Here is a 12288-nt window from a genome sequence, read left to right as displayed (position 1 = left end):
GACAACCGCTGCGCAAATATGATAGAATTTTGTAAAACACATGAGCTCTTAATAGGAAACACGTTCTGGAAACAAAAGATAGAAGATAAATATTCATTTGTAGTTAAAGAGAGCAACGCGAAGAGCCTAGTGGATTATATCGTCCATACAAAAGAACTTACTCTTACCGATATGATGACTGATACTACATCCTTCACAATCACGGCCGATCATAGGCTAGTAACAGCAAAGCCGCAGGTTAGTATGACACACTCAGCAGAGTATGTCATAAGTTAAAATATAATAATTATAGGCACAATTGTAACGTCAATATTAATAATAGGTTATTTTTAGGAGAAGACTGGATCACGCTATCAACCAAACGATCGCCTTCTTTTTCTTCAGCCCCTTCAAGACAACTGCTGGGAAAAATTTGACAAATACAGAAAGAGATCCAGAACTCACAATTGGCATAGGCACGTGGAACATAAACACACTCAACGAGAAAGAGGACAAGTTATGTGAGGAAATGAACAACAATCATTTAAAGTATTTTGCCTCTGCGAAATAAAGAAAAAGGGTGATGGAGAGAGCAAACTAAATGATAACTACGAATTGCAATATTTGGAATTATAATTGCAATAACAAGGAAATATGATAGAATTTTGTAAAACACATGAGCTCTTAATAGGAAACACGTTCTGGAAACAAAAGATAGAAGATAAATACTCATTTATAGTTAAAGAGAGCAACGTGAAGAGCCTAGTGGATTATATCGTCCATACAAAAGAACTTACTCTTACCGATATAATGACTGATACTACATGCTTCACAATAACGGCCGATCATAAGCTAGTAACAGCAAAGCCGCAGGTTAGTATGACACACTCAGCAGAGTGTGTCATAAGTTAAAATATAATAATTATAGGCACAATTGTAACGTCAATATTAATAATAGGTTATGTTAGGAAAATATTGGAAAACGCCTCAACCTCACGATCGCCTTCTTCTTCTTCAGCCCCGTCAAGACAACCGCTGCGCAAATATGACAAGCAAATATGATAGAATTTTGTAAAACACATGAGCTCTTAATAGGAAACATGTTCTGGAAACAAAAGATAGAAGATAAATACTCATTTGTAGTGCAACGCGAAGAGCCTAGTGGATTATATCGTCCATACACAAGAACTTACTCTTACCGATATGATGACTGATACTACATCCTTCACAATAACGGCCGATCATAAGCTAGTAACAGCAAAGCCGCAGGTTAGTATGACACACTCAGCAGAGTGTGTCATAAGTTAAAATATAATAATTATAGAAACAATTGTAACGTCAATATTAATAATAGGTTATGTTATGAAAATATTGGAAAACGCCTCAACCTCACGATCGCCTTCTTCTTCTTCAGCCCCGTCAAGACAACCGCTGCGCAAATATGACAAGCAAATATGATAGAATTTTGTAAAACACATGAGCTCTTAATAGGAAACACGTTCTGGAAACAAAAGATAGAAGATAAATACTCATTTGTAGTGCAACGCGAAGAGCCTAGTGGATTGTATCGTCCATACAAAAGAACTTACTCTTACCGATATGATGACTGATACTACATCCTTCACAATAACGGCCGATCATAAGCTAGTAACAGCAAAGCCGCAGGTTAGTATGACACACTCAGCAGAGTGTCACAAGTTAAAAGATAATGATTATAGGCACAATTGTAACGTTGATATTAATAATAGGTTATTTTTAGGAGAAGATTGGAACACGCTATCAACCAAACGATCGCCTTCTTCTTCTTCAGCAGCGTCAAGACAACCGCTGCGCAAATATGATAGAATTTTGTAAAACACATGAGCTCTTAATAGGAAACACGTTCTGGAAACAAAAGATAGAAGATAAATACTCATTTGTAGTTAAAGAGAGCAACGCGAAAAGCCTAGTGGATTATATCGTCCATACAAAAGAACTTACTCTTACCGATATGATGACTGATACTACATCCTTCACAATAACGGCCGATCATAAGCTAGTAACAGCAAAGCCGCAGGTTAGTATGACACACTCAGCAGAGTGTCACAAGTTAAAAGATAATGATTATAGGCACAATTGTAACGTTAATATTAATAATAGGTTATTTTTAGGAAAAGATTGGAACACGCTATCAACCAAACGATCGCCTTCATTTTCTTCAGCCCCTTCAAGACAACTGTTGGCAAAAATTTGACAAATACAGAAAGAGATCCAGAACTCACAATCGGCATAGGCACGTGGAACATAAACACACTCAACGAGAAAGAGGACAAGTTATGTGAGGAAATGAACAACAATCATTTAGAAGTATTTTGCCTCTGCGAAATACAGAAAAAGGGTGATGGAGAGAGCAAACTAAATGATAACTACGAATTGCAATATTTGGAATTATAATTGCAATAACAAGGAAATATGATAGAATTTTGTAAAACACATGAGCTCTTAATAGGAAACACGTTCTGGAAACAAAAGATAGAAGATAAATACTCATTTGTAGTTAAAGAGAGCAACGCGAAGAGCCTAGTGGATTATATCGTCCATACAAAAGAACTTACTCTTACCGATATGATCACTGATACTACATGCTTAACAATAACGGCCGATCATAAGCTAGTAACAGCAAAGCCGCAGGTTAGTATGACACACTCAGCAGAGTGTCACAAGTTAAAAGATAATGATTATAGGCACAATTGTAACGTTAATATTAATAATAGGTTATTTTTAGGAGAAGATTGGATCACGCTATCAACCAAACGATCGCCTTCTTTTTCTTCAGCCCCTTCAAGACAACTGCTGGGAAAAATTTGACAAATACAGAAAGAGATCCAGAACTCACAATTGGCATAGGCACGTGGAACATAAACACACTCAACGAGAAAGAGGACAAGTTATGTGAGGAAATGAACAACAATCATTTAAAGTATTTTGCCTCTGCGAAATAAAGAAAAAGGGTGATGGAGAGAGCAAACTAAATGATAACTACGAATTGCAATATTTGGAATTATAATTGCAATAACAAGGAAATATGATAGAATTTTGTAAAACACATGAGCTCTTAATAGGAAACACGTTCTGGAAACAAAAGATAGAAGATAAATACTCATTTATAGTTAAAGAGAGCAACGTGAAGAGCCTAGTGGATTATATCGTCCATACAAAAGAACTTACTCTTACCGATATGATGACTGATACTACATGCTTCACAATAACGGCCGATCATAAGCTAGTAACAGCAAAGCCGCAGGTTAGTATGACACACTCAGCAGAGTGTGTCATAAGTTAAAATATAATAATTATAGGCACAATTGTAACGTCAATATTAATAATAGGTTATGTTAGGAAAATATTGGAAAACGCCTCAACCTCACGATCGCCTTCTTCTTCTTCAGCCCCGTCAAGACAACCGCTGCGCAAATATGACAAGCAAATATGATAGAATTTTGTAAAACACATGAGCTCTTAATAGGAAACATGTTCTGGAAACAAAAGATAGAAGATAAATACTCATTTGTAGTGCAACGCGAAGAGCCTAGTGGATTATATCGTCCATACAAAAGAACTTACTCTTACCGATATGATGACTGATACTACATCCTTCACAATAACGGCCGATCATAAGCTAGTAACAGCAAAGCCGCAGGTTAGTATGACACACTCAGCAGAGTGTCACAAGTTAAAAGATAATGATTATAGGCACAATTGTAACGTTGATATTAATAATAGGTTATTTTTAGGAGAAGATTGGAACACGCTATCAACCAAACCATCGCCTTCTTCTTCTTCAGCAGCGTCAAGACAACCGCTGCGCAAATATGATAGAATTTTGTAAAACACATGAGCTCTTAATAGGAAACACGTTCTGGAAACAAAACATAGAAGATAAATACTCATTTGTAGTGCAACGCGAAGAGCCTAGTGGATTATATCGTCCATACACAAGAACTTACTCTTACCGATATGATGACTGATACTACATCCTTCACAATAACGGCCGATCATAAGCTAGTAACAGCAAAGCCGCAGGTTAGTATGACACACTCAGCAGAGTGTGTCATAAGTTAAAATATAATAATTATAGAAACAATTGTAACGTCAATATTAATAATAGGTTATGTTATGAAAATATTGGAAAACGCCTCAACCTCACGATCGCCTTCTTCTTCTTCAGCCCCGTCAAGACAACCGCTGCGCAAATATGACAAGCAAATATGATAGAATTTTGTAAAACACATGAGCTCTTAATAGGAAACACGTTCTGGAAACAAAAGATAGAAGATAAATACTCATTTGTAGTGCAACGCGAAGAGCCTAGTGGATTGTATCGTCCATACAAAAGAACTTACTCTTACCGATATGATGACTGATACTACATCCTTCACAATAACGGCCGATCATAAGCTAGTAACAGCAAAGCCGCAGGTTAGTATGACACACTCAGCAGAGTGTGTCATAAGTTAAAATATAATAATTATAGGCACAATTGTAACGTCAATATTAATAATAGCTTATGTTAGGAAAATATTGGAAAACGCCTCAACCTCACGATCGCCTTCTTCTTCTTCAGCCCCGTCAAGACAACCGCTGCGCAAATATGACAAGCAAATATGATAGAATTTTGTAAAACACATGAGCTCTTAATAGGAAACATGTTCTGGAAACAAAAGATAGAAGATAAATACTCATTTGTAGTGCAACGCGAAGAGCCTAGTGGATTATATCGTCCATACACAAGAACTTACTCTTACCGATATGATGACTGATACTACATCCTTCACAATAACGGCCGATCATAAGCTAGTAACAGCAAAGCCGCAGGTTAGTATGACACACTCAGCAGAGTGTGTCATAAGTTAAAATATAATAATTATAGGCACAATTGTAACGTCAATATTAATAATAGCTTATGTTAGGAAAATATTGGAAAACGCCTCAACCTCACGATCGCCTTCTTCTTCTTCAGCCCCGTCAAGACAACCGCTGCGCAAATATGACAAGCAAATATGATAGAATTTTGTAAAACACATGAGCTCTTAATAGGAAACACGTTCTGGAAACAAAAGATAGAAGATAAATATTCATTTGTAGTTAAAGAGAGCAACGCGAAGAGCCTAGTGGATTATATCGTCCATACAAAAGAACTTACTCTTACCGATATGATGACTGATACTACGTCCTTCACAATAACGGCCGATCATAAGCTAGTAACAGCAAAGCCGCAGGTTAGTATGACACACTCAGCAGAGTATGTCATAAGTTAAAATATAATAATTATAGGCACAATTGTAACGTCAATATTAATAAGTTATGTTAGGAAAATATTGGAAAACGCCTCAACCTCACGATCGCCTTCTTCTTCAGCCCCGTCAAGACAACCGCTGCGCAAATATGACAAGCAAATATGATAGAATTTTGTAAAAGACATGAGCTCTTAATAGGAAACACGTTCTGGAAACAAAAGATAGAAGATAAATACTCATTTGTAGTTAAAGAGAGCAACGCGAAGAGCCTAGTGGATTATATCGTCCATACAAAAGAACCTACCCTTATTGATGTGATGACTAATACTACATCCTCCACAATAACGCCCGATCATAAGCTAGTAACAGCAAATTCGCATGTTAGGATGACACACTCAGCAGTGTGTCACAAGTTAAAAGATAATGATATAGGCACAATTATAACGTTAATATTAATAATAGGGTATTTTTAGGAGAAGATTGGAACACGGTATCAACCTCACGATCGCCTTCTTTTTCTTCAGCCCCTTCAAGACAACTGTTGGCAAAAATTTGACAAATACAGAAAGAGATCCAGAACTCACAATCGGCATAGGCACCTGGAACATAAACACATTCAACGAGAAAGAGGACAAGTTATGTGAGGAAATGAACAACAATCATTTAGAAGTATTTTGCCTCTGCGAAATAAAGAAAAAGGGTGATGGAGAGAGCAAACTAAATGATAACTACGAATTGCATTTATTTTTGGAATTATAATTGCAATAACAAGGAAATATGATAGAATTTTGTAAAACACATGAGCTCTTAATAGGAAACACGTTCTGGAAACAAAAGATAGAAGATAAATACTCATTTGTAGTTAAAGAGAGCAACGCGAAGAGCCTAGTGGATTATATCGTCCATACAAAAGAACCTACCCTTATTGATGTGATGACTAATACTACATCCTCCACAATAACGCCCGATCATAAGCTAGTAACAGCAAATTCGCATGTTAGGATGACACACTCAGCAGTGTGTCACAAGTTAAAAGATAATGATATAGGCACAATTATAACGTTAATATTAATAATAGGGTATTTTTAGGAGAAGATTGGAACACGGTATCAACCTCACGATCGCCTTCTTTTTCTTCAGCCCCTTCAAGACAACTGTTGGCAAAAATTTGACAAATACAGAAAGAGATCCAGAACTCACAATCGGCATAGGCACCTGGAACATAAACACATTCAACGAGAAAGAGGACAAGTTATGTGAGGAAATGAACAACAATCATTTAGAAGTATTTTGCCTCTGCGAAATAAAGAAAAAGGGTGATGGAGAGAGCAAACTAAATGATAACTACGAATTGCATTTATTTTTGGAATTATAATTGCAATAACAAGGAAATATGATAGAATTTTGTAAAACACATGAGCTCTTAATAGGAAACACGTTCTGGAAACAAAAGATAGAAGATAAATACTCATTTGTAGTGCAACGCGAAGAGCCTAGTGGATTACATCGTCCATACAAAAGAACTTACTCTTACCGATATGATGACTGATACTACATCCTTCACAATAACGGCCGATCATAAGCTAGTAACAGCAAAGCCGCAGGTTAGTATGACACACTCAGCAGTGTGTCACAAGTTAAAAGATAATGATTATAGGCACAATTGTAACGTTAATATTAATAATAGGTTATTTTTAGGAGAAGATTGGAACACGCTATCAACCAAACGATCGCCTTCTTCTTCTTCAGCCCCGTCAAGACAACCGCTGCGCAAATATGACAAGCATATATGATAGAATTTTGTAAAAGACATGAGCTCTTAATAGGAAACACGTTCTGGAAACAAAAGATAGAAGATAAATACTCATTTGTAGTGCAACGCGAAGAGCCTAGTAGATTGTATCGTCCATACAAAAGAACTTACTCTTACTGATATGATGACTGATACTACATCCTTCACAATAACGGCCGATCATAAGCTAGTAACAGCAAAGCCGCAGGTTAGTATGACACACTCAGCAGTGTGTAAAAAGTTAAAATATAATAATTATAGGCACAATTGTAACGTCAATATTAATAAGTTATGTTAGGAAAATATTGGAAAACGCCTCAACCTCACGATCGCCTTCTGCTTCAGCCCCGTCAAGACAACCGCTGCGCAAATATGACAAGCAAATATGATAGAATTTTGTAAAAGACATGAGCTCTTAATAGGAAACACGTTCTGGAAACAAAAGATAGAAGATAAATACTCATTTGTAGTTAAAGAGAGCAACGCGAAAAGCCTAGTGGATTATATCGTCCATACAAAAGAACTTACTCTTACCGATATGATGACTGATACTACATCCTTCACAATAACGGCCGATCATAAGCTAGTAACAGCAAAGCCGCAGGTTAGTATGACACACTCAACAGAGTGTCACAAGTTAAAAGATAATGATTATAGGCACACTTGTAACGTCAATATTAATAATAGGTTATGTTAGGAAAATATTGGAAAACGCCTCAACCTCACGATCGCCTTCTTCTTCTTCAGCCCCGTCAAGACAACCGCTGCGCAAATATGACAAGCAAATATGATAGAATTTTGTAAAACACATGAGCTCTTAATAGGAAACACGTTCTGGAAACAAAAGATAGAAGATAAATACTCATTTGTAGTTAAAGAGAGCAACGCGAAGAGCCTAGTGGATTATATCGTCCATACAAAAGAACTTACCCTTCTGAGTAATACTACCTCCTCCACAATAACGCCCGATCATAAGCAAGTAACAGCAAAGCTGCAGGTTAGTATGACACACTCAGCAGCGTGTGTCATAAGTTAAAAGATAATAATTATAGCCATAATTGTAACGTTAATATTAATAATAGGTCAGTTTTAGGAAACGATTGGAAAACGCCTTAACCTCACGATCGCCTTCTTCTTCAGTCCCTTCAAGGCAACCGTTGCGCAAATATGACAAGCAAATATGATAGAATTTTGTAAAACACATGAGATCTTAATAGGAAACACGTTCTGGAGACAAGAGATCGAAGATAAATGCTCATATGTAGGTAAAGAGCGCAACGCGAAGAGCCCAGTGGATTATATCGTCCATACAAAAGAACTTAACCTTATTGATGTGATGAGTAATACTACATCCTCCACAATAACGCCCGATCATAAGCTAGTAACAGCAAACCCGCAGGTTAGTATGACACACTCAGCAGTGTGTCACAAGTTAAAAGATAATAATTATAGGCAAAATTGTAACGTCAATATTAATAATAGGTTATGTTAGGAAAATATTGGAAAACGCCTCAACCTCACGATCGCCTTCTTCTTCTTCAGCCCCGTCAAGACAACCGCTGCGCAAATATGACAAGCAAATATGATAGAATTTTGTAAAACACATGAGCTCTTAATAGGAAACACGTTCTGGAAACAAAAGATAGAAGATAAATACTCATTTGTAGTTAAAGAGAGCAACGCGAAGAGCCTAGTGGATTATATCGTCCATACAAAAGAACTTACTCTTACCGATATGATGACTGATACTACATCCTTCACAATAACGGCCGATCATAAGCTAGTAACAGCAAAGCCGCAGGTTAGTATGACACACTCAGCAGAGTGTGCCATAAGTTAAAATATAATAATTATAGGCACAATTGTAACGTCAATATTAATAATAGGTCATGTTAGGAAAATATTGGAAAACGCCTCAACCTCACGATCGCCTTCTTCTTCTTCAGCCCCGTCAAGACAACCGCTGCGCAAATATGACAAGCAAATATGATAGAATTTTGTAAAACACATGAGCTCTTAATAGAAAACACGTTCTGGAAACAAAAGATAGAAGATAAATACTCATTTGTAGTGCAACGCGAAGAGCCTAGTGGATTATATCGTCCATACAAAAGAACTTACTCTTACCGATATGATGACTGATACTACATCCTTCACAATAACGGCCGATCATAAGCTAGTAACAGCAAAGCCCCAGGTTAGTATGACACACTCAGCAGTGTGTCACAAGTTAAAAGATAATGATTATAGGCACAATTGTAACGTTAATATTAATAATAGGTTATTTTTAGGAGAAGATTGGAACAAGCTATCAACCAAACGATCGCCTTCTTCTTCTTCAGCAGCGTCAAGACAACCGCTGCGCAAATATGATAGAATTTTGTAAAACACATGAGCTCTTAATAGGAAACACGTTATGGAAACAAAAGATAGAAGATAAATATTCATTTGTAGTTAAAGAGAGCAACGCGAAGAGCCTAGTGGATTATATCGTCCATACAAAAGAACTTACTCTTACCGATATGATGACTGATACTACATCCTTCACAATAACGGCCGATCATAGGCTAGTAACAGCAAAGCCGCAGGTTAGTATGACACACTCAGCAGAGTATGTCATAAGTTAAAATATAATAATTATAGGCACAATTGTAACGTCAATATTAATAATAGGTTATTTTTAGGAGAAGACTGGATCACGCTATCAACCAAACGATCGCCTTCTTTTTCTTCAGCCCCTTCAAGACAACTGCTGGGAAAAATTTGACAAATACAGAAAGAGATCCAGAACTCACAATTGGCATAGGCACGTGGAACATAAACACACTCAACGAGAAAGAGGACAAGTTATGTGAGGAAATGAACAACAATCATTTAAAGTATTTTGCCTCTGCGAAATAAAGAAAAAGGGTGATGGAGAGAGCAAACTAAATGATAACTACGAATTGCAATATTTGGAATTATAATTGCAATAACAAGGAAATATGATAGAATTTTGTAAAACACATGAGCTCTTAATAGGAAACACGTTCTGGAAACAAAAGATAGAAGATAAATACTCATTTATAGTTAAAGAGAGCAACGTGAAGAGCCTAGTGGATTATATCGTCCATACAAAAGAACTTACTCTTACCGATATAATGACTGATACTACATGCTTCACAATAACGGCCGATCATAAGCTAGTAACAGCAAAGCCGCAGGTTAGTATGACACACTCAGCAGAGTGTGTCATAAGTTAAAATATAATAATTATAGGCACAATTGTAACGTCAATATTAATAATAGGTTATGTTAGGAAAATATTGGAAAACGCCTCAACCTCACGATCGCCTTCTTCTTCTTCAGCCCCGTCAAGACAACCGCTGCGCAAATATGACAAGCAAATATGATAGAATTTTGTAAAACACATGAGCTCTTAATAGGAAACATGTTCTGGAAACAAAAGATAGAAGATAAATACTCATTTGTAGTGCAACGCGAAGAGCCTAGTGGATTATATCGTCCATACACAAGAACTTACTCTTACCGATATGATGACTGATACTACATCCTTCACAATAACGGCCGATCATAAGCTAGTAACAGCAAAGCCGCAGGTTAGTATGACACACTCAGCAGAGTGTGTCATAAGTTAAAATATAATAATTATAGAAACAATTGTAACGTCAATATTAATAATAGGTTATGTTATGAAAATATTGGAAAACGCCTCAACCTCACGATCGCCTTCTTCTTCTTCAGCCCCGTCAAGACAACCGCTGCGCAAATATGACAAGCAAATATGATAGAATTTTGTAAAACACATGAGCTCTTAATAGGAAACACGTTCTGGAAACAAAAGATAGAAGATAAATACTCATTTGTAGTGCAACGCGAAGAGCCTAGTGGATTGTATCGTCCATACAAAAGAACTTACTCTTACCGATATGATGACTGATACTACATCCTTCACAATAACGGCCGATCATAAGCTAGTAACAGCAAAGCCGCAGGTTAGTATGACACACTCAGCAGAGTGTCACAAGTTAAAAGATAATGATTATAGGCACAATTGTAACGTTGATATTAATAATAGGTTATTTTTAGGAGAAGATTGGAACACGCTATCAACCAAACGATCGCCTTCTTCTTCTTCAGCAGCGTCAAGACAACCGCTGCGCAAATATGATAGAATTTTGTAAAACACATGAGCTCTTAATAGGAAACACGTTCTGGAAACAAAAGATAGAAGATAAATACTCATTTGTAGTTAAAGAGAGCAACGCGAAAAGCCTAGTGGATTATATCGTCCATACAAAAGAACTTACTCTTACCGATATGATGACTGATACTACATCCTTCACAATAACGGCCGATCATAAGCTAGTAACAGCAAAGCCGCAGGTTAGTATGACACACTCAGCAGAGTGTCACAAGTTAAAAGATAATGATTATAGGCACAATTGTAACGTTAATATTAATAATAGGTTATTTTTAGGAAAAGATTGGAACACGCTATCAACCAAACGATCGCCTTCATTTTCTTCAGCCCCTTCAAGACAACTGTTGGCAAAAATTTGACAAATACAGAAAGAGATCCAGAACTCACAATCGGCATAGGCACGTGGAACATAAACACACTCAACGAGAAAGAGGACATGTTATGTGAGGAAATGAACAACAATCATTTAGAAGTATTTTGCCTCTGCGAAATACAGAAAAAGGGTGATGGAGAGAGCAAACTAAATGATAACTACGAATTGCAATATTTGGAATTATAATTGCAATAACAAGGAAATATGATAGAATTTTGTAAAACACATGAGCTCTTAATAGGAAACACGTTCTGGAAACAAAAGATAGAAGATAAATACTCATTTGTAGTTAAAGAGAGCAACGCGAAGAGCCTAGTGGATTATATCGTCCATACAAAAGAACTTACTCTTACCGATATGATCACTGATACTACATGCTTCACAATAACGGCCGATCATAAGCTAGTAACAGCAAAGCCGCAGGTTAGTATGACACACTCAGCAGAGTGTCACAAGTTAAAAGATAATGATTATAGGCACAATTGTAACGTTAATATTAATAATAGGTTATTTTTAGGAGAAGATTGGATCACGCTATCAACCAAACGATCGCCTTCTTTTTCTTCAGCCCCTTCAAGACAACTGCTGGGAAAAATTTGACAAATACAGAAAGAGATCCAGAACTCACAATTGGCATAGGCACGTGGAACATAAACACACTCAA

This window comes from Diabrotica virgifera, chromosome 9, assembly GCF_917563875.1.
Source record: "Diabrotica virgifera virgifera chromosome 9, PGI_DIABVI_V3a".
Taxonomy (NCBI): Eukaryota; Metazoa; Arthropoda; class Insecta; order Coleoptera; family Chrysomelidae; genus Diabrotica; species Diabrotica virgifera.
This window is presented reverse-complemented; position numbering follows the sequence as displayed.